This window comes from Wyeomyia smithii, chromosome 3 (assembly GCF_029784165.1).
Source record: "Wyeomyia smithii strain HCP4-BCI-WySm-NY-G18 chromosome 3, ASM2978416v1, whole genome shotgun sequence".
Lineage (NCBI taxonomy): Eukaryota > Metazoa > Arthropoda > Insecta > Diptera > Culicidae > Wyeomyia > Wyeomyia smithii.
In genome coordinates this window covers 188,046,633-188,070,290 of record NC_073696.1, presented here as the reverse complement: position 1 = coordinate 188,070,290, position 23,658 = coordinate 188,046,633, and the positions used below count along the sequence as shown (strand labels likewise).

The window sequence follows — 23,658 nt, the reverse complement described above, 5'->3', positions numbered from 1 at the left end:
AGCTGAAAGGTTGTTTTTGATTATTTCTGCGACCGTTCGTGCACTATCAAAACAGAAAAACGTGCAAAATGTTATGTAATTATACTGTAATAGACACGTTAAAGAAATTTTTCAATTATTTTATAACTTGGTAGTAAAACTACGGTGGGCGGTCTTACCCCGCAGGGCGGTCTTACCCTGTTTACCCCTACTCGCATTTCCACCACAGAAAGTACAGGAGTAGCAGCCTGATTTATCGCTGCTTGATGTCGTCATGAAGATAATTATTTAGCATAAAAAGAGGTAGCGCATTGTGGAAAGCTTTTCTCGTAGCTATGAAACAAAGAGGGTCAACTAGAGCGGGAAGAGTAAGTGAGCATATTGCAGGCATAGAAAAAGCACAGCATCATAAAACCAACCCTAATTTTAATCCTTCGTTATAAATCGTGCAGAATGTTGTAGCATATTTCGACTTTACAGTACAATCGTAACAATAAATTGGGAATTGTAATAATGCTACTTTGCATACTTATTAAGTTACGATCAATAAATTCATTTTACAATACTAAAAATATTGATAGTTCAGTTGTCAATCGTCCTAAAACTTTGTTTTGTTTGTTGCGAAGGCATGACATCAGAAATTTTCCGGTGATTCTCTTTTTCGATATAAATAATAACTGACAGTGTATTAGTTAACGCGAAAACTATCCCTTCTCATTGAGAGGATGCTGTGAGCATCAAACATCCCAAAAATGCGAAACCTCGTATCGTTACCCAACAGAAAAATGTCTTCAAATTCAAGAAAATACACGCTTCATATATAATTCTGGGATTTTGACCCGGATATCGTTTTTTTACGATCTGATTTTAATTTTAAGTTGGTAATAACAAATGCTGAACTAAAGTTTTTTTTCTTATTGAGAAGTAAGGCAATCATTTAGTCATAACCGAGAAAAAGATTAGCAAAATTGGTAGTTGTCCTCATAATAACACATTGAAACATTAAAAACATTAAGTGAGATATTCGTTCAGCCTAAAATTAAATAAAAAAATTTATAAAACGTTCGATCAGGCAGTAGCTGTTGCCTGGAATACTGTCGACATCAAATACAAGATAAACAGAATTATTTCCGGATCTCTGCAGTGGCTACCATGACCGCCTCCGCTTTTCATCGTCTATCGAACATCGATGAGATCAAAACTGTTTTTGTCGCTTCAGGATTTCTAAATTTAGTACACTCGTTTTGCTTCAGTGATGAACAAACTTTACTGATATATAACTCTTTCTATATCTATACTAACTGGATCATTATTTTTGGTTCTATCAACCATGTAGGTAGTACCGATATAGAGCACAACATTATTAGGCTTTTTGGCAGTAGATGGCGCCAACAGTAAGAGCTGATTGATTTTGATATATTTAACGTGATAAACCAAGTTGAGCAAATGCTTTAACATGTTAGTGATTTTGTTGTGATGCTTTATGCTTTTAGTTGCGTGAAAATGTCTAGTTTTGTTTTCTAACTTTCCTAATTCCACTTAAAGAAAAAATAAAGTGCATTGATTTTCATTGAATTAAATCATTTATTTCAATGTTAACGACTGTACGCGAGAAGCAAGGCTAAAAACCTTCGATGACCCTGAATTGAATAAATTGCTCGATGAGGGTCCATGCCAAAGGCAGGAACAGCTCACTTGGGGAATGTGAATTACTCGACAAGCCATTTCCAAGCGATTGCATGCTTTAAATGATTCTGAAGGAGCTTATTATTTGTAGCCAAGGGACGTTGAGTGTTGCTTTTTTGCCTGTGAACCACAGCTCCAGCGGTTTCTTCAGCGCACCGTGACGGGTTTCATTACAGCAACATCAAGACCATGGGATACTGCTAGATAAAATGCAAAGTTTTGGTATGACTTCGGAGTCCTTATGCTGGTTCGAGTCATACTTGACTGACCGTAAAGTTTGTGTGAAAGTAGGATCAGCCGTCTCGGACTGCTTTTCCAATATGTCAGGTGTTCCACAAGACAGCAATTTGGGCCCGCTACTTTTCTCACTTTTCGTAAACGATGCTGCTCCGCAGTTGCCTTCTAACTGTCAGCTGTTTTATGCTGATGATACCAAACTATTCGAAGAAATAAAATGTTTGTGCGATTGCATGGAGCTTCAGGAACAATTTGCTACGTTTGCGAATTGGTGCGAAACAAACTGCTTAACGTTTAGTATAGAAAAGTACAATACAATTTCTTTTAGTAGAAAACGTTCGCAAATCGTGTTTGAATATACCATAGCAAGCCACCGTGTCCTCCGCGTGGGATGTATAAAAGATCTAGGTGTCATTTTGGACAATGAATTGACCTTCGACAACCTTCACATCATTGCTAAGGCTAACCGGCAACTGGGATTTATATTCAAGATTGCCGATGGATTTCGTGATCCGTTATACCTTAAATCACTTTACTGTTCCCTTGTGAGATCAATCCTAGAACCCTGTTCTGTAGTATGTAGTCCTTTTCACGCAAATTGTTCAAACAGAATAGAAATTCTTTGATTTTTCTTCGAGCTGTTGACAGAATCTACACACTTTTACATTACATTTTTATTTCTGTGAAGTGAAGTGAAACAAACAAAGTGTAATGTAAAAAGATGAACAGAAATGGTGCAAAAGAAATTTATCCGTTCGGCGCTTCATTTTCTCCCAGGGAGGGATCCACTGAATCTACCATCGTATGAAAATCGTTCCCGACTTCTTGGTATCCAACCATTAGAACTTCAATGAAAAACCGCTCAGGCCGTCTTTATAGAAAAGTTACTGATTGGCCACGTCGATTGTCCAAGTATCCTGGCTCAACTAGATTTATACGCTCCTGAAAGACCATTACGTCACAGAAATTTTATTCATTTAGCATCACGCAGGCGACTTTATGGTTCTAACGACCCGATTCGTGCCGTATGCCACCGTATCAGTGAATTTTACTAGTTTTTCAACTACAATTTGCCGATCAACGCATTTCGTCAGTGAATATCAGAGGTCACCGAATAACTGTACTTTTAAATTAAATTGATTGTTCATTAAGACTAATCATTGTCAGATGAATTTAAAATGAACAAATAAACAAGAAAAGAAAGTCATGAGGACTACCCGGTATATGCTTTTACATCGGTAGCTCGCCTTAATATATTCGCTACAAAGGTTAGGCTGAGAATTTGTTGCGACCAGGACGGTGTTATATTATAAAGGGTTATTTTTTCAGAATTTGGTTTTTCTTTGAAAAAAACGCATAAAAATGGTCCATACGAAAAGTCCAATTTTGGGTCACTTTTTCGAGCATTTCGGCTGGTATCTCGCGAATAACGCGTGTAATGTTGTCTTCCAAGGCTGGAATTGTTGTTGGCTTATCCGCATAGACTAGAGACTTAACGTAGCCCCACAAACAATAATCTAGCGGTGTTAAATCGCATGATCTAGGCCAGCGGTTCTCAACCTTTTTTGTCCGCGTACCCCTTGGCAATATTTTCCCAATTAATTGTACCCCCTGGCTTCTAATGTTCTCGCAGAGTGGGAGAAAGCAGTTGTAGATCACGTTGTGGTAGTCTAGTCCAGGTTTCAAATTGGACTATAGTTTGTTTTACTGCTACAGTCATGTTTTGAGAGCAAGTTGGAACAACAACTGAAGTATTACAAAAAAACATTGCTATGTCCGCCATTACTGATTTTTCTTTCGCGTACCACCTAGAGGCGTATCCCAGGTTGAGAACCGCTGATATAGGCGGCCAATTCACCGGTCTATTTCGTGAGATGAATTGCTCACCGAACTCATTCCGCAATATGTCCATTGATTCGCGCGATGTGTGGCACGTTGCTCCGTCTTGCTAAACCCACATGTCAACAAGACCCAGCTCTTCCATTTCCGGCGAAAAAAAAATCAGAAATCATCGCGTGATAGCGAGCGCCATTGACCGTAACGTTGCGATTTTGATCATCTTTGAAGTACGGACCAATGATGCCTCCAGCGTGTAAACCGCACCAAACCGTGCATTTTTCTGGGTGCATTGGCGATTCTTGTATTGCCTCTGGTTGCTCTTCGATCCAAATGCGGCAATTTTGCTTATGAACATACCCATTTAACCAGAAATGAGCTTCGTCACTGAACACAATTTTGCGCGAAAAACATTTTTCACAGAGGACGAATTTTGGTAATAATATTCGATTATTTGTAAGCGTTGTTCAGGCGTAAGTCTGTTCATGGTGAAATGGCAAACCAAACTGAGCACATTAGACTTTGACAGCTGTCAGAATTCCCGCGTGAACTGTCAAATCTGAATACACGAAAAACCAAATAGCAAAAAAAAAAATCACCTTTTATTAGCTACCGAAACCGAACGAAACCAGCACTGGAAACAGCAACGGCTTCAATTGATGCGATCATGCCGAATACTCAGTGCGTCTTGAACTGTCCTACAGATCAGACGTTTTTTCGGTTGCTTGTGGACTGGTCTTTGACTGCCTATAGCTTCAAAGTTTGTGCTTTGTCAGTGTGTCTTTTAAAGACTACCTGAAAGTTATTTCCCATCAGTCTTTCTCAAGACTACCTACTTTTAAATTTAACATTTGTTTTAACTTTTTTCGTATCACCTGAAATGGCTGGACGGAAAAAGAAACCTCGCATCGCTGCGGGGAGGAAAAGAGAGGCATCTCTTTCTGACACATCGAGTGTCTGTAGTGACAATCCTTTTGATATTTTGCCTGAGCAAGAAGCTGGTGAAATGGAAGTTACCAATAATGAAACTATACAAAATATAAAATCTTTAAAAAAGGAGAAAGTTCCACCTATTGTGGTAACTATTTCTTCTGAATTTAATATATTCAAAAAGGAACTTTCAACGTTTGTTTCTGACGTTAAAGTTACCTATCAAATTGGCCGTAGAGGTGAATGCCGCTTATTAGCCGACTCAGTAAAGGGTCGTGATCGTCTTGTTCAGTATTTAACTGACAAGATGTACAAATTTTTTACATATGACACCAAGAACGCCAAGCCGTTCAAGGTTGTCTTGAAAGGTCTCACCAACGATCAAACCGTTGATGAGATCAAACTTACTTTAACAGAATTACTTGGCATAGCCCCTACCCAAGTAATTCTAATGAAACAAAAATCACGAGGCGAAAACAGTCAGAGAACTGGAATTTCCCTTGTTAATTATTTAATTCATTTTAACCGCAATGAGGTTAACAACTTAAAATTTTTTGAAAAAGCACATGCATTGTATAATGTGCGTGTAAAGTGGGAAATTTATAGGAAGTATGGCGGAGGTGAAAAGCATATCACCCAATGCCGTACTTGCCAACGTTATGGCCATGGTTCCAAATTCTGTAACATGGACCAAAAATGTCTTAATTGTGGAGACTCTTCTCACAAAAAGGACACATGTCCTGTGAAAGAGAGTAAAAATTTTCGCTGTGCGAATTGTAACGGCAACCATATGTCAAATTTTTATCAATGCCCAGTCCGTTTAGCAATTGTTAAGGCAAGGCAAGGTAAACAAAATTCAATTTCTCAATTAAAACCAACTTCAAAACAAAATTCTCCAAGCGTACCAGTGACGCATAGTTTACCTACTCCTTTGCATACCCGTTTAACTTATGCACAGGTTACAGGTAGTTCGAACATTATACCGCCTAGTGTTGGTAGTTCGAAAATGACCGTTAATATGGGTAAGCAAAACACGCTAGAAAATAATTGTACACCTATTACTCCAGCTAATATTGCTGCCGAAAATATTTTTTCTAATGTCAACTGCCTGGGGCCTATTACGACAGGTAAACTTTTTTTTTTGCAACAGGCAATGTTCGATCTTATGAACGCCATGTTGCAGGCAAAATCAATGTTTGAAGCCATTCAAATAGGCACAAATTTTACTATTAAAATTGTTTCTAATTTAAAATTTAGCAATGATTTTAAATAAAACAATTAAAATATTAAATTGGAATGCTCGCTCATTGAAGGCCAATGAGAATGAGCTTTTTAATTTTTTAACAGTAAATAATGTGCATATTGCAATTATTACTGAAACATTTTTGAAACCTAACATAAAATTCAAATATGATCCCAATTACGTGGTTCATAGATATGATAGGATTCAGGGTTCCGGCGGTGGAGTTGCAATTGTTATTCATCGCCGAATCAAACATCGTGCTCTTCCCCATCTTGAGACGAAAGTTATTGAAACTTTGGGAATTGAAGTTCAAACTGAACTTGGGATTTTATTTATTGCCGCAGCATATTTACCATTTCAATGCACACGCGAGCTCAAAAATTATTTTAAAGGTGATTTACAAAAACTCACCAGAAATCGTTCGAAATTTTTCATAATCGGCGATTTTAACGCTAAACATCGTTCATGGAATAATTCTCAAAGTAATTCCAATGACAAAATTTTATTCAATGATTGTTCTTCAGGATACTATTCTATTTTGTCTCCGAATAGCCCTACATGCTTTTCTTCTGTAAGAAACCCTTCAACAATTGATTTGGTGCTAACAGATCAAAGTCATGTATGTAGTGATTTGATCACACATGCTGACTTTGATTCTGACCATCTTCCAATAACTTTTTCTTTATCACATGAATCAGTTTTAAACCCTATGAGCTCTGTTTTTAATTATAACAAGGCTAATTGGGAAAGATACAAAACTCATATTGAGAGAAATTTCAATAATGAGCTTGATTTGCAAAACGAAGTGAATATTGATTCCGCTTTGGACGCATTAAAATGTGCAATTGTTGATGCCAGGAATTATTCTGTTCCAAAGGCTCAAGTAAAATTTGATTCATCAATAAGTGACGAAAATCTTCAACTTCTAATTCGTTTGAAAAATGTCCGCAGACGTCAATATCAACGTTCTCGTGACCCTGTTTTTAAAACTTTTTATAAAGATTTACAGAAAGAGATTAAACATAGATTTACTCTTCTGAGAAATCAAAATTTTGAGACTAAAGTTGAAAAATTGAAACCATATTCAAAACCATTTTGGAAGCTGTCGAAGATTCTTAAGAAACCTTCAAAGCCTATTCCAGTTTTAAAAGATGGTGAACGTTTTCTTGTATCCAATGAACAAAAGGCTCAAAGACTTGCTCAGCAGTTCGAGAGTGTTCATAACTCAAATTTGAATTTTGTGAGTCCAATTGAAAATGAAGTCACACGTCAATTTGATTTAATTTCTTCCCAGAATTTTTTACCTGCAGAAATAATTGAAACTAACTTGAATGAGATTAAATCAATTATAAAAAATTTTAAAAATATGAAAGCTCCTGGTGACGATGGAATCTTTAATATACTAATCAAACATCTCCCTGAGAGCACATTGGAATTTTTAGTGAAAATTTTCAATTGCTGCTTCAAAATTGCATATTTTCCCAAATTATGGAAAAATGCAAAAATTACTCCCATTTTAAAACCGGATAAGAACCCAGCTGAAGTTTCAAGTTATCGACCAATCAGTTTGCTTTCTTGAATAAGTAAACTGTTTGAGAGAATTATTCTTAATAGAATGATAACACATATTAATGAGAACTCAATTTTTGCAAATGAACAGTTTGGATTTCGCCATGGGCATTCCACAACTCATCAATTGCTCAGAGTTACTAAGATGATACGAGCTAACGAATCTGAAGGTTATTCCACTGGAGCTGCTCTTTTAGACATAAAAAAAGCATTCGACAGTGTTTGGCATAAAGGTTTGATTGCGAAATTGCAAACTTTTAATTTTCCAATTTTCCTAATCAAAATTTTAAAAAATTATCTTACTGATCGAACTCTGCAGGCTGTCTATCAGAATTCAAAATCTGATAGATTTCCTGTCAGAGCAGGTGTACCTCAAGGTTCAGTCTTGGGTCCAGTCCTGTACAACATATTCACTTCAGATCTTCCTGATTTGCCTCCAGGATGCACAAAGTCATTGTTCTGCGATGACACAAGCATTTCCGTAAAAGGAAAAAGTCTTCGTGTCATATGCAGTCGATTGCAGAAAAGTTTAGATATTTTTTATTCCTACTTGCAAAAGTGGAAAATCTCTCCCAATGCTTCTAAAACTCAAATGATAATTTTTCCGCATAAGCCTAGGGCTTCTTTCCTCAAGCCAAACAATAATCACGTTGTCAAGATGTATGGGGTTATTTTAAGTTGGTCCGACAAGGTTAAGTACTTGGGACTAATTTATGATAAAAAACTTATTTTCAAAGAGCACATTGAGAGTATACAAGCCAAGTGCATCAAATATACGAGATGTTTATATCCTCTTATTAACAGGAATTCTAAACTTTGTTTAAAGAACAAACTTTTGATTTACAAACAAATTTTTAGACAAATTTTTTTTTATCATAAATACTTAAGCTACTAACAAATCCCCCCTTAAAAAAAAAAAATGCCGAATACTGCGCGAAAAATGGCCCAAATATCCAAAATTGTAAGACGATGATACCTCGGGAATGATTTATAGGTTTTTTTTTTTTAAATATGTCAGTAGGTCACCATGTCCAAGGTCTTCAAAACACTCTAGACCTTTTTTTGGCTGTTTCAGTTTTTAGAATGAATTGGCCAGGGAAATTGCTAAATGAATAACATCACTATTGTATTAAAAAGAATACCAATAGTTTGAGACAATATTTGAGCGAATTATAGGTAATTTATCATAGCATTAACAGCAAGAAATTTAGTGTAAAAACATAGTGCATTATGCAATTTATAACAATAGAGATATTTTCAAATAAATTGAAAAACATATCTATGTATAGCCCTTACTGAAACCAGTCCACTGGTGGAAGAGGTCTTTCAAGAGGGATATATAACTATGTGTCTAAATGATTGACAGTAGTAGCAGTGGCGTAGCATGACCGGGTGATACCCAGGGCGGAAAATTTGGATGTCACCCCTTTCCTCCTGGGTGTCACCTTTACCAGGTTGCAATGAAATCATTTTGTTATCAAAAATTTGTGAGAGTTAGCACGTTTGTTTTCAATTGCACTGAATCTTCCTATTTTTGAAAAATTGGTTGAGATTATACTCTTGAAAGCAAATTTATATAATTTTCGAGGGTTTCACCGCGACCTCCACCTAATTGATAGTTAATCTCAAGGATATCACCCTTATGAAGTTGACACATATTAAAATTTTCCTCGTGGGGGTCACCCCTTAGAGGGTGACACCCGGGGCGGACCGCCCCCGCCGCCCCCACCACGCTACGCCAGTGAGTATTAGAAAAAAAAGCAAGTGCGTGTCCCCCGATTTGGAATTTGGCACCATCGTTGGGAAACTGAGAGAAAATGCTGTACCTCTACCTCTATCTGTTTACCTTGCTATTCGGATCACTTCTCGAAATTATTCGATTAAAAGCCATTCAGAGATAACGGTGCGTGGATGCACTTACTATCCGCAAACTAGGAATATCGACTGTCCACATCATACGCACACCAAAAGCCCCATCATATTGCGTGCAGGCTAAATTAGTTGGTCACCTAATTTTAACAATCTATCTTAAAACATTTTTTCTCAGCTTTCCAATAGTGGAGTCAAATTTAAAATCGTTGGCTGTACACATGCTCAAAAACCCGTTTTTCTGATAAACTACAAGTAGGCGACAAAATCTATGATGGCGGCTAACGTTTTTTAACTTAAAATTAAAGTTTTATCATCTTCTTTAAAAGCAACGTGCTGTTTGTAGAACCTTTAATGACGAATTTGAGAGATATAGATCAATGAAAAAACAACAATTGCTTAAAATACAACTTTTTTGAAAACCTTTTGACCCCTTGGTGCTCTACTACACTACAATCCTTTAGACCAGTGGTTTCCAACCTTTTTAACTCCGCGGCCGCTTCTACAAAACACAACAAGCTCCGCGGTCCCCTTTGCGAAGCACAGAGAGCTTGGCAACCCCCCCAAAAGAATTTCCAATAAAAGTTTTGCAATACGAGGCTGAGTTTTTCAGTCTCATATCGTCCTGCAAGTCTTATAGATTTCACATTTTGGTCCTTATATGCAGAAAAGTTGAAAATCCACTTTCACTAGACATCTTTGAGGAAATTTTAATTACCTGTCATATGTACCAAGAGCTTCGCGACCCCCTTGATGATCCTGGGGAGGGAGTGTATTCTCTCACTGCGAAGGCTATGTCGTATGAACTCTGTCAATTTTTACTGGGTACCAAGGCACTGCGGCATAGAGGGCAATGGAAAAGCAGAGAAACTGTTCCAACAAGGTTCCAACTTGCAATTTGTTGGTCCAGAACCCTTTTGCGGTATCTCAAATTGCAAAATAAAAATGGAACTTAAATATTGGGAGGAACAACGAAAGACAGGCAACTGAAGGGATGTCACTAGTCGAAAAGAGTAATAATGCCAAACGCAAAAATTACTAAAAAGCTCCTAGAGCTCAACAAGCCCACTGTACTTATACCCCTTTGTACTTATACAGGACTAATAAATGGGCACTGCCCGAGCAAGTATCATTTAAAGAACATTGGTCGAGTTCAGGGATAACACTTGTCGCTTCTGTAACATGGAAAACGAAATCTCGGAACATCTGCTATGTAGCTGTGGTGCATTAAACTTGAGCAGAATCGAATTTCTTAGCAAGGGCTGCTTGCAACCGAGTGGGGTTTGGTCTGCTAATCCTGGAAATAAAGTTGGCTCCATAAAGCATATTCTACCTGACTGGGAGCGCGCCGAGGCAACCGACCATTCACTCCTTCAATATTGGGTGACCGGTTACCCTACATGGTACGTACCCAAGTAACTCGGTTGGTCTTTAATAGGTATAAGTAATTTATTTACACATAATTATCCTATTTTAAAGACCTCGTGTCACCAGTTGGTTGATTGAGGCGAAAATTACTCTAATTGTAAGCAGGACATGATCAGTCTGAAAATATCAAAGCATGGGGATAGTGAGGCTAAAAAACTATTAGAACTGAATTTAATTAACGGTAAGCAGTCTTTTCATGAAGGCGTTAACAGCCAGAAATTTAAAAGATACAGGGTGGCAACATAGAAGTGATACAGGTATTCGAGTGCCCCTCGTATTTTCTGTTACAGCATGACAAACATCTGAGCATGTTTTGAAAGAATGACGTGTTTAAAACATTATTTCGAGTAATCAGGGTTCGAAGTTTTACCACCCGGTTTGTTTTCTGCAAGGTACTACAGGAAATTTTTATTATAATATCATCATGAACTGTTCAAATGTTTTCATTTTATCATGAAAGACAGATTATTAATTTTCACAACCACTGGTGTTAAAAACTGAATTTTCAAAAAAATGGCACTTGGTCTGGTCTGGTCGCACGTCGACCAAATAAGGGTCTTACACCTGCAAGGATTGACCAATATCGAGATCAGGCCGCAGGAGGAAGCTGTCAAATCTGCATTTAAGCAGATTATTCGGCTACAGAACCATCAAGCGTTTCAAGGATACAGGCACAGTTGTTTCCAAAAAGAAACCTCCAGCAGTCATCAAAGTTCGGCAAAAAAAATGGCGTGTGAAACAAACATTTGTCACACTTCCATGCAAAATGTTATCTTAAAGGACCTTGGATATTCAGCTTTTAAGAACCAAAAAATTCACGGATTAACTTGTTGAAATGTTGCCGGCAGTGTTGCTAGATCACGGTTGCTGCTAAAGACGCACGCAGGTCACAACATAATTTTTTCGGACGAAGTTGTTTGCTCTGGAGACAACTTTAAACAGATAAAATGGCCGTGTTAATGAAGCAGTTCTTGTGATATAACAGCCGATAAAAAAGCAGTCGATCGATATCAAAATGCATCAGCTGTGATGGTTGGGGGAGGTATATCGACCAAAGGAAAATTACCATTGCTATTCAGTGATAGGGGCGTGAAAATAAACAAGGAGTACTACTTGCAACACTTTAGTCAAGACCATTTGCATCCTCGCGCTAAAATGCTATTTTGCTATTTTGCTATTTTGTTTTTACTTTCAACATGATTTAGCACCAGCGCTGATTGATCGTTCAGAAGTGGTGCAGAATTTCCCTTATTTCATCAGTTCATCTGAATGATCTGCATCGTCACCGGACTAGAACCCGCTAAGCTGGGGATACATGCTAAGAAGTTGGACGACGTTAGGCATCTGAATTTGGACACATTTAAAAACGTTTTGTGAAGATTTAGGGCAAAATGCCGAACTAAGTTGTTCGTGCGGCTTGCAATGACTTCAATGGCATTAATCAAACACAATGGTGAAAGATTTGAACTCAACTAAGTATATACTACTTATAGATGTTATTCAAACCGATTCCGAAGATAAATAAAAACTGGTTTGTGTTTTGTGACATAAATAAAGTGTATCACTTTCACGTTGCCACCCTGTATGTAGCGGATCCAAACAACCCTAGTAACAATATTGGTTTTATCAAAGTTTTATAGCGCTCAATACAGCCAAAACAGCGCTATAAAACTTTGATAAAACCAGTTTTGTTACTTGGGAAACAGTGAATAAAGTTGAGCGCCATGAGAAAGGAAAAAAACACATGGAAAAATCATGATCAGGCTTTACTAATCATAAAACATTAGATTCTTAAAGGCACTATCATTGAAGAACTAATATAAGTATTAGAAAGTTACAATAAGAAAACAACAAAACCGAACCAATCAATTGAAACTGGTTGAAGGACAGTAAATGATAAAAGAGTTAAAAATATTTTTAAAAGGTTATTAAATTGATAGTTATTCCTGACTATTGTTAAAATCATCAGGATACTGCTTGAAAATGAACTTGGTGACTCAGAAAAAAACCATCATTGTAAAAGGACTGGTTTTAAAAATATGTAACTGATAGCCAAAAAAAACGCAAGAAAAAGACCGAAATGTCTAATTTTTATCGATTCGAACTTGATTTTATTTCAATTTCGGTTACTTTCCGTTTACTTAACTTTGCCACTATTATACCAATAATCAGATTTTAGTTTTTTCTTCTAGTACCAATGATGGGAAAAATTTTTTACCCGTATTACTGAAGTGATCGGAACGAAGTGATCAATAAATAAATCTAAAACAGTTTGGACATGAAAGACAACAAAAGCATTCTAAAAATGATTAGGGCTTCAGAAATTCTGTAACATTCGACAAAAAATTCATAATTGAAAGAGCAAGTTTAAGCAGTATCACTAGTCAGTACCTAGGACAGAACGTGACAAGAGAAACCGAAAATCACTCAAAGTTTTGTATAAGTGAAAGCCTTCTCTGATTAGTCGATTTTATTTAAGGCACTGTTAAATTTTATTATTAGTCAGTACGGCTAGCCGTGCTGTAAAAAATCTCGATGTTTTTCGTTTACACTGTTTTTGCTTACGAAGTGGAAGAACTGTGTTCGGTTCCACAATTTTTCGAAACTTTTTCATACGCCGGAAATTACGTATGATGAACAATTGCAGATTCATTTTATAAAAAGCAACAAGAACCCGAAATGAGTTGAAATTACGACTAGTTCAAATAAATTCAAAATAAATTTTCAAATCAACTCACATGTTAATGAACGAATTATCAAATGAAATAATTATAATTGAAATCCAGAATTCGAAAGACCCTACGTATTGATATTTTCTTAATTAAATATTTTTGGAAACACTGGCAAGCGTCGTACTAGAAAATCAAAATGCTTCATAAGGACAATTTTCAACGAAAAGAATGTGGTCAATCATTTTTGTTTGACAATTGTTTATAAAACACCGCCTTTTCTGACATTTCATGTATAGCAATCGAAAATCTCTTAGACAATAAAAATTGCTCGTTGTCAACGTGTTTTTACAGTTACCTTTTGCTGGTAGAACCAATTTCAGTCCAATAGAGTACCTACCTGTAATGATAGAAATAAATAAAAATTAGCAGCTAATATAAGAGGGGTAGAAAAAGAATTTTTAGGTTATAAAGAACTTATCCGAGCCACGTGTAAACAATTATAGCATTTGTGTAGAAAAACTATGACATTTGTGACTTATGGCCTCTAAATTTTTCTAATCCATGAAAAAATACTCCCCATTCATAACTAACGTACTAGCAACTCGCTTCCCCATAATTACGCACTTGGCCGTAAAAATGGCGGCAGATCGGCTGTAATCAGATTCGACTGCTCACGAGCACGTTACAGAGAACGTTTTCCAACCGGTAAGTATAATTGCGCGATAACGTGAATCACCTGCGCATTAGAATAGCGTTCTGAACTCCAAACGTACCTGTTGTGGCGTTTGTTGTGTTAGTGTAAAGTACCTGTGAAAATAACCCTGCTAAACTTTCTACCGTGCTGGATCGAAACCCGTACAGTATCGAAATCCGTACACCTTGATGTTTTTCTTCAGTTTTAAGCATTATAAAAAAGAAAATTCATATGATAGTTACATGTACATGTCCGTTGAGCTGTTGACCTTCTGTTAAATTAAACTATGCGCCAGTAGGCCATGAAATAAAAATATTAAAAATGAAAAATCAATCGTGTATCGGTTTCAGTTGTCATTTCGTTGTCTCGTTAGAGAATTTACTAAGGAAACGTTCTTCAGATAAAAACGTTTTTCAAGTGGGATATAAGTGTTTTACTCTGTGAATCTTTTTGAAATTGATGGAAAAGGTAAGTCTTTGTCATTTTCGGGCTGTATATTGTCTGGTAAATAGTGTAAATTGTATTTATTCAACAAAATCTGTGCCGTACGGATTGTGATCCTTTGTGATTGCTTGAATCGAAATCCGTACAGCGTGTGTATCATGCCTATATTGTTGAACTTCCTTCTTGTTTTCAGAATTTAATGGAAGAAAACAAGTATAAATATACGGCAATCAATTTCGAAAGAGCTGTGACTGAGGTGCGCAAGGTAAAGTCGTACCGGGAAGCTTCGAAAGGTTCCGGTGTTCCGATTACTACGACAAGGCGTACCGCAACGAAACGCTACGAAAATTGCACTATTTCAGCTGATAAAAAAATATAAAACCGTGTGAAACTTTTGGAACCAATTAATCCTCAAAATATATATTTTCTTAGAATTAAAGATAAATTATAAATAAAAGATGTACATTTTTGTACTTCTATATCTAAACGGATTTTAATTCATTGCTGTATGGACTTAGATCCAGTCTATATCGCGTACGGCTTGTACGGGTTTTGATTCAGACAAAAAACTGTGTACGGATTTCGATTCAAAACATGTTCTATTTAAACATATTTTTTCCGAGTTTCGGAGTGATTTTAATCATTTTGCTTGAAAACAGTGTTAAAATATAAGTAGATCTATAAGTAAACATGTCAGTTTAAAGCAATATGTGATTTCTTGATTTGCTATTGACCGTCGAAGATTATCATGCGCTTAGGTGTACGGATTTCGATCCAGCACGGTACACAAAGTGAACACGAACTGCAAAGTAACGAACTCGAATCTAGCGATAACCGACGCTAGTAACAATGTGAAATCCACTCGTACAATACTAGCAAACCGCTCGAGCGGTGGGTGGCTTGCGTGCTTATTCTTTTTGTTTTTTTTTTTTTCCTATGCTTCAAGGTGAAAATCTTATCCAATGTGGGATTATTTTCATTACCCTCCGACGAACGCGCATAACAGTCGGTCGAGAGCACTGCCGTCGCTTGGCTTCAGCTGACGTACTCTAATAACACTTGCTTATTGTTATTTTTATGCGCAATGAAGTTTTACGATACTATGCCAATACGAGTGCGCCAAGGTGCAGCAGCTGAGTTAGGGATTTGGAATTGGCAGAAGGTAACGTACCTACCTAGGTACGAATCGCATTGCTTGATAAGGATCACATTATTCCGTCAAAATTGAAGCGCGTTTATTTTGGCAACGTGTTCAAGGTGGAAACGGCAATGCTTCGCGATCAGGCGACTTGCTCGTTTCGGATTTAATTTGAACATTTGACAAATTTCTAAGTTTACGGGCAATAGTGTGAATAGATAAGACTGACTAGGGCATCTGTTTAGCGTGGTTGGTCCACACCGTCGAGAGATTTTCGAAAGCGACAAATTTGTGGGATGTTGCCTTCCATCTCAAGAAGTTAAGTGGTCGTGAATTAAATCCAAGGGTTAAGTCGGTTTCCTAGTACCGATGATTGACACAAATGAAAGACGGTAGAATGAATAAAATAAAAAGATGTTGTTTTCAAAAATAAGTACAGCAAAACTTAAAGATTGCCTTTATCGTTCACTCCAACAACTCAATAAACGAGCTTAACATTCCGTGCACACTGATATTGTAGCCCAAACAATTGGATAACGTTGTCGCCCCTCCACTCCAGATCTAACAGATACCGTTACAATGAAATGTAAGCTATCACGTCCCTAGGAACATATCAATCGATATATTTTTCCATCCCCTACATCTCGCTGATAACGTGGTGGTTGGTAAAGTGCCAAGTAGACAAGTAAACAAAGTTCTGCACATTCCTGCTTTCCTTCTTCCTGGAACCTGAACCGGGCTACAGTTTAGCCACTGTTAGTAGGCCACTTAGTGCTACTAGCTATGTGCTGTTGTTTTTTTCGTTATTTGGAAACATTTATCTGTATTAGCATAAATTTAGTGGGGCCTTCTCTGAAACAATTATACTCGAAAAAAGATAGAAGCTACGAGCTGAAAGTAGTAAAGCACGGTAGCATCCGCTGTACGAAAGGATGCTGGCAAATATACTATAGCGACGTGAATCCGTTAATTCGTGATGATGACAAATCGCTTCGAATAAGTCGGGCTGTGCGGATACTCGAAGCCAGCTTGAATGAATTTGGTTTATTAATTGCGCTTTGACGCACGAATTTATGTATTGTCATTAAAATGTGAAATAGGCTTCTTTTATTGAAAAAAAACTGAACGTAAAATTTAGAAGTAAGTTTAATTCGTTGAATTTCATTTCATTTTCGTTATACCAGAAAAACATTGCTGATAAAAAACCATTGTCGCAGCTCAAGTGATTGTCTTTTGTCGTACTGGTTGAACTATTTAGGATTTGTCTTTACATAAACATAAGTTGAACACCAATATCTAGGATACAAAAAACTTGAGAAGTTTGCATCCTCCCGGGTTATTTTTAAAAGCTACTAGTTGATCAAAATTGTTTGATATTATTAATAGATTATTAAAGAAATGTTTGGTTGAAATAAAAGGTGTCCCGTGCAAAAGAGATGTTTGTCAAAAAATCTTTTCATCCAAATTTGTACAAACTATTGAAAACAAAATGAAAGACTGAAAAAACGAATTTAGTGCCTTATTCCTCAAAATCTTCCCCATATCAGAAATTGCCAGTGGCGGATTAGGTTCTGTGAGGCCATATATAGGCGAGGAATGCGAGAAGAGTGCTAAAGCGGAGGTTTGTACTTTATGCCCTTCGAACGCTCCCCTGGCGGCAACCTATGCGTAATACTAGGTACGAGGATCTCTGTCAGCTTCTTTAGATCAACACTCTCCTACTACGCCGAGAAACAGCGCGTGCTATGCTAGTATCAGATATTCTTCGTCAAATCAATCTGAATGTTCCCTCTAGAACTCTGCGAAGGATGCCAGCGTTGCAATTGCCCTTCCGTCGAACCAACTACAGCTCTAATAGTGCCATCATAGGTATAAAACGCGCTTTTAACAGAGTATCATAAGCCTTTGATTATCATTTATCATTTAGTGTTATACGTTCGAAATGTTTGTTACTGTTCCGTCGACTTTTATATTGGTAGCCATTAGGACATGTTATTATATGACTGTTGGCAGTAGTAAATAAATAAATAGAGGAAATAAAGCTATCAGTATGCCATTACGAGGGTGGTCCTATAAGTACTTAAACTCATCACCCAAAGGCCCTATATTGCGATAGCAAGAGATTTCAGCCGAATTGGACTCGTAGTTTTGTTTTGATCTCATATGGAGGCGGGCGTGCCCACGGATTCTATAAAAATGTAACAACAAACAAAATTGGTTGGTGATTCGATTCTTGTATTTGAGAGAAACATCGCGCGGCGAGGGCTGCTCGCAGCCTCAAGGTTTCAAAGTCCGCTGTGACAAGCGAATGGTCATGAATTCGAATCTTAGTGAATCAGACCGTGTGATGTCAGTAGAACTCTTCACGGATGGAATTATTCTCAGGCTCCCTTCCATCCCCCTACTTGACCTTTTGATCACATTAAATTAAGGAACAAAACTATCACATACAGTTGAATGAATACCTTTCTAGGTAGTTATAATCAGAGCCTGACAAAGTCATTTTCAATTGACAATTATCAGGTTATAGTGACGCTTTGATCCGTCGCATTGAATCGATAAGCTTTTATATCATTTTCGAGCACTTCATGAGTCACATGAAACCCAGTCGAAAGTTCTTGCTTTGATTTTGAAGGGCTTGAAATTGATACAAATGCTTTTCAATTGAAAGCAGGGATTATCACCATCACTCTCACATGACGATTCTGAATTGAAAATGACAATGAGCGCTGATGGAAACTACTTCACGCATATATAGGAAAGATAGTGGTAATATTGATCGGAACTTGTGTGACGTATTTATTGGTTGCCATTACCGTTCTAACTACAGCGGTATTAGAAAACTATCATCAAACGACGCGATACGGTGCTAATCTCAATTGAGACGCTTAAGGAAAGGAAAGAGTCTCTCTCTTCGTCAACTGAAATAGTCATCAGTTTCCGATGAAAAACAGACGGGAAAGAGAGAAAGAAGTGATTCGATGACAGTAGCTGAAAGGAATCAAGTGAAAATGAAACGGTTCGAATTGACAGCACAAGATATTCAGTTTCATTGTTTTGTTTCGAAAATGTAGAGCCCTGGTTATAATTGCCGATACTTCAAAGGGTAACTAACGAGACACGTAAAGAAAAGCAAAAGTCAAAGCGTCCGGCACTGACCCCGGTGACAAACCTTCTTTTCCGTTACAATCGTTAAAGATGCAGACGTAAACTCGGTCTCTGGCAACAATGATTGTGATATCAAGACGGCTATTAAAGGGTGGAACGACCAAAAAGTGCTTAACTTCAACGTAGCATCAATCCCATAATCGATTCTGATAAATAAATGTAAACCTCTACTTTTTCGAACTAAATTTCTATTTTTAACAACGGCTTTTTCCCGTTAACACGCAAGTTCATTAAGCAGACAGTATATGACGGTGGTACTGTTCCACAATTTATATCGTATCACATTCCGCTGCCGCCGCTAGTTTAATTGGTGAAAACACCATGCCGGAGACAGAGAGATTGCGGGTTCAAGTCCCGTCGGGATGCGGTATATTTTTCCAAATCTGTATCATATTTCCAGTTCGCTTAATTTTCGTTCTCTCTATATACTGTCTGCTTAATGAACCTCTATCTTTGTTGGCAGGTGTTTGAAATGATGTGCCTGCTTTGTTTACGGCGCACGCTCTTCAGCTGTCAAAATGACCTCCACACGAACAGCGTTAAAAAAATCTGTAGGCACGCTAAGAATTTCCGCTTTCGTCGCATACGACGGTGTCTAAAGTGTTTAGAATTTTTAGGGAGAGGTTGACCACAACTCGGTAGCCTGAAAGTAGAGGAAACCGCATCCCGACGGTCGAAAATACAATCAAAGCGGTGAAGAGGACATACACAAGCAATTCAAACTTATCGATCAGATAAAGTTTGAGTGTACCACACCACGGTGCAATGCACAATCCAGAACCCAGAACCAAACCAGTTCAGAAACCAAATAGAGCTCTATAGCAACATTTTAGAGAAAAACTTCTTCTACAAAGTTGTTACGTATGATAAAGCGCTTATTGAGCAAGATCGCACCAAATGACCTATGGTCGAATATATTGATTTGAATGAAACTTTGCACACGTATTTGGCTTAGCAAACTGAGCATTTATCACAGATGGAGAGATTTTTTACACCCATGAGTTACATTCTAAAAGGACGTATGCCTTTTGGCATAGGTTTTATTCGAAGCATTGTAGCCCAGAAACCGTTGGTTGTATAGAAAAACTGTCTGAGAATGAGTTGTAGGGAATTGAAAATGCACCATAAAAAAAAATACACTGCACAAAAAACAGTCAATTTTTTTTACCCTAATTTTTGATAATTTTTCAATAAGCGCTTTATCATATGTAACAACTTTGTAGAAGAAAGTTTTTCTCTAAAATGTTGCTATAGAGCTCTAGACCCAAATATCCCCCTAAATTTGGTTTCTGGACCATTGTGCAATGTACCAAGAAAAAACTGGGCTGTCAACGTACAACGAAGGTAAAGAGTCCACACCGCGACGAAAAGCAAAACAAATCGGACAAAACGAGGACACGAAAGCTGTACACAACGATGTTGATTAAATACGACTTTATCGTTATGCATGACGAGACATACGTCAAAACCGGCTTCAACCAGCTTCCGGGACAAAAATTCTACACGGTGACGGGAAAGGAGAAGATGGCAGAGATATTTAAAAATAATAAATTGTCCAAATTTGCAAAGCAATATCTGGTTTGGCAGCATGTTTACGTCAACGAGTGCCTCCAAAAACGACTCCTGCCGTTCCTGCAGCAGCACACGGGTTCAGTGCTGTTTTGGCTGGATTTTGCCTCATGCCACTACGGCAATAAGGCCCTGGAATGGTATGCAGTCAATTCAATTCAATTCGTTCAATTCGTGCCTAAGGATAACAACCCGCCTAATACCCCAGAGCTTCATCCGATCAAACAATTGTAGGCCATCGTGAAGCGGAATTTACGGAAGACAAAAAAGTCGTCGGGAGCGAGCAGCAATTCAAGGTGAACTGGCGTGTAGCAGCTGAGAAGGTCGACAAATCGGCTGTACAAAATCTGATGCAGCATGTGAAAGGGAAGACTCGGTTTTTTGCCACAGATGAACTAACCAATTTTTTTGTAATGTTGTAATGAATGAACTTCGAAAAAAACATGAATTTTCAAATAAAGAATGAACTATTTTTAATTAAGAATAAATAATTAATTATTAAGAGTTTAGAGTATACGTTATTTTGTCTTAGCACTTTTCGGTCGTTCCACCCTTTAAAATTGTCCCTGGGCTGTTCCGGGAAGTGATACAGTAGTGCCTAAATGACTGCCTCTTCCCGGGGAAGTGAAACGACCGAAACTAATCCTTTGCCGAAGGCTGGGAAATCACCAGGGGACCAATGTGTCTGCTGGACACTGCCGGCAATATGTTTGAGAGGATTGTACTCAACAGTAACCAATTCGGCTTCCGGAAAGGTAGATCCACGCTGGATGTTATTCTCTCCGTCACCAAGACGGTGAAGGTGGCAGTCCAGCACAAAAAAGGGGCATTCGCTACTGCACAAATATCACGCTTGATGTGAAGAATGGGTACAATAGCACTAGCTGGTACTCCATAGCGCTCGCCCATGCTCCGGTGTCTTTGTACAAGATCTTGAAAAAATTACTTCCGGAATCGAGTTCGGAGTGTTGAAGCTAGTATTACCTGTAGCAGTTGTGATCGTCGGTTTTGCGAACGACATAATGCTGGAGGTCTACGGCAAGTCGATCGAAGAGGTCGAGCTTACGACCACGCACTGTATACGCTAAGTCGAGGACTGGATGCACTCCAGGAAACTGGAGTTAGCGTACCATAAGACGGAGGTCACGGTTGTAAATGACCGTAACTCAGTGCAACGGTGGTCAAAATCGGAGACTACATCAATATTTCAAAGCGATTTTTGAAACTCTTGTGGGTTATGGTTGACGACAAGCTTACGTCGGAAGGCACTCTGGAGAAGTGAACTACCACCTGACACAAATTTTCTTCGGCCGTGACTGCTTCAGACACTATCTATACAGGTTCGGGCACGCGGGATTTCTCTGGTGTCCCGAGTGCGTGGTTGTGGAGGAGACCGCTTTTTAGCTTGCGGGGAGCGACATGACCAGTGGGGTCAGACACTACTCCGGACAACTTAGTTCGAAAGATATGCGAAGACGCGGGCAACTGGAGTGCGGTTTGTGCAGCCATCTCTCAGGTAGTCCTGGGGCTTCAACGTGTGTGACGGGTGAACCACCAACACGCCAGTGGTAGCTAACTGTCAATCTCTAGGTGATTGGCTATGAAGTATAAGAGTAAAGAGGGTGCTTAAGCACAAAAAGCCCCTTCCCGACGTAATACTTAACCTTCGTTCCAGGAAGATAAGGGATGAAGACTAGAGGAGTTTAAATGTGTTTGGTCGAATTCAACCCAACTTTCCCACTAACCGACCGTAAGGACGTAGCCAGCGTTGTTATCGAGCTATACAAAACGGAAGCTACTGAATTGTTGTACATTGAAGATGGTAAATTAATCTCAAATTAGATACCTTTCGCTGATTCTTCACTAGTTCAGATCCATCACGCAGGAGCAACTACGAAATGTGCAGTCGTTCAAGCTCAATACTTGGACACTGTGTCTACTCCTTCAATAGCGACCATCAAAAAATAGTTTAACGAGTTTCAACGCAGTCGCTTGTCAGTTTTCAATAAACCACGCCTAGGTGCCTCTAAAGCGTCTATCACGGAGCATAACGTGATGAAAATCCACGATCTCGTATTGGCAGACCACCATGGGAAACGAGATAACTGAGACAGTAGGCACTTTAAAAGACCGTGTGCATGAGAACTAGTGTTTGTCCCTATTTCAATGCAATCCGAGAATTTTCCGCGTCGTTTTGTTGCAGTAGATGAAACAAGGATCCACTGGTACTCACCAGAAACCAACGAACAGTCGAAACAGTGAACTTTACCCGGCAAACTTGCTCAAAAAGGCGAAGGAACGACCGGAAGTGATAGCCATCGTTTTCTGGGATTCACAAGTTGCATTTACATTGATTACCTGGAGAAGAGTAGAATTATCCCAAAGCTCTACCTTCTTGGGCCGAGTTGATTTGGGTCAAATAAAGAGGTTATCACTGCCACCGCGTATTTTTTAGATAGATTCAAGGAGTTGGAACATCTTTAGATCAAGAGTGTCGAGTCGAATGAAGATAAATGTATTTTCCCTAAATGTCGTTTTTTTTAAGGTTAAGTATCATCCTCGTTTAGAGGTTGTGAAGACAATGACTAACCAAAAGGAATTAAGCATGATCTCATAATCTAAAAACGGTCCATTTTGTTCGATCTACTCTGTTTATTTTTGCTTGACATTACTAAAGGTTTGCTATCTTATGCTGCCAAACTTTTCCTTCTTCCACACTTTCATCAAAACAGTATTCAGCATTCATGCAATTTCTTCAAATTAACAAAATTTAAAATTTTCAGAAATTAGAAATAATTTTGTAGTGGTGTATTTACCATTTTCCAACACTTTCATCATCGTCCATTCTTTAATCTTCCCTTTCGGGAAAGCAATAGTGATTTAAAATTAAGAACCAATATATAAATGGCTTGCGGAATAGTAATGTATAGCTTGGTGTACAAGAATAACCACGAAAAACTCATGATGGTATATCGTTTTGCTAATACTATTATTTTTAGTACCAAATCTCGACTGAGAAGTTGATGGTAATAACAGATTACGATTATTCAATCGGTACTTCTGGGAAAACTTAAAAAAAAAAAACAATTCGATCGCTATACCAGATACAACGGTATCTGTTTGAAGATTATATCCCGGGCGGTAAACGGCTCGCCAGAGCTTTTTCAACATGCCATTTCTCATTCACTTCTGCGGA

At 38.1% G+C, this 23,658-nt stretch overlaps 1 protein-coding gene across 8 annotated transcripts in view; it reads right to left on the bottom strand.

Moving 5' to 3' along the window:
* Positions 1 to 23,658, bottom strand: part of LOC129726848 (protein couch potato) — a 460,447-nt gene that overhangs the window by 351,359 nt on the left and 85,430 nt on the right. Inside the window, exon 1 of one of the 8 annotated variants that reach the window (XM_055684002.1) lies at positions 13,805 to 13,841. The exons of the other annotated variants lie outside the window; for them this stretch is intronic. The gene's annotated coding sequence lies outside the window, so the exon portion shown is untranslated. Of the gene's footprint in view, positions 1 to 13,804; positions 13,842 to 23,658 lie in introns of those variants that run through there. 8 annotated transcript variants of the gene reach the window in all.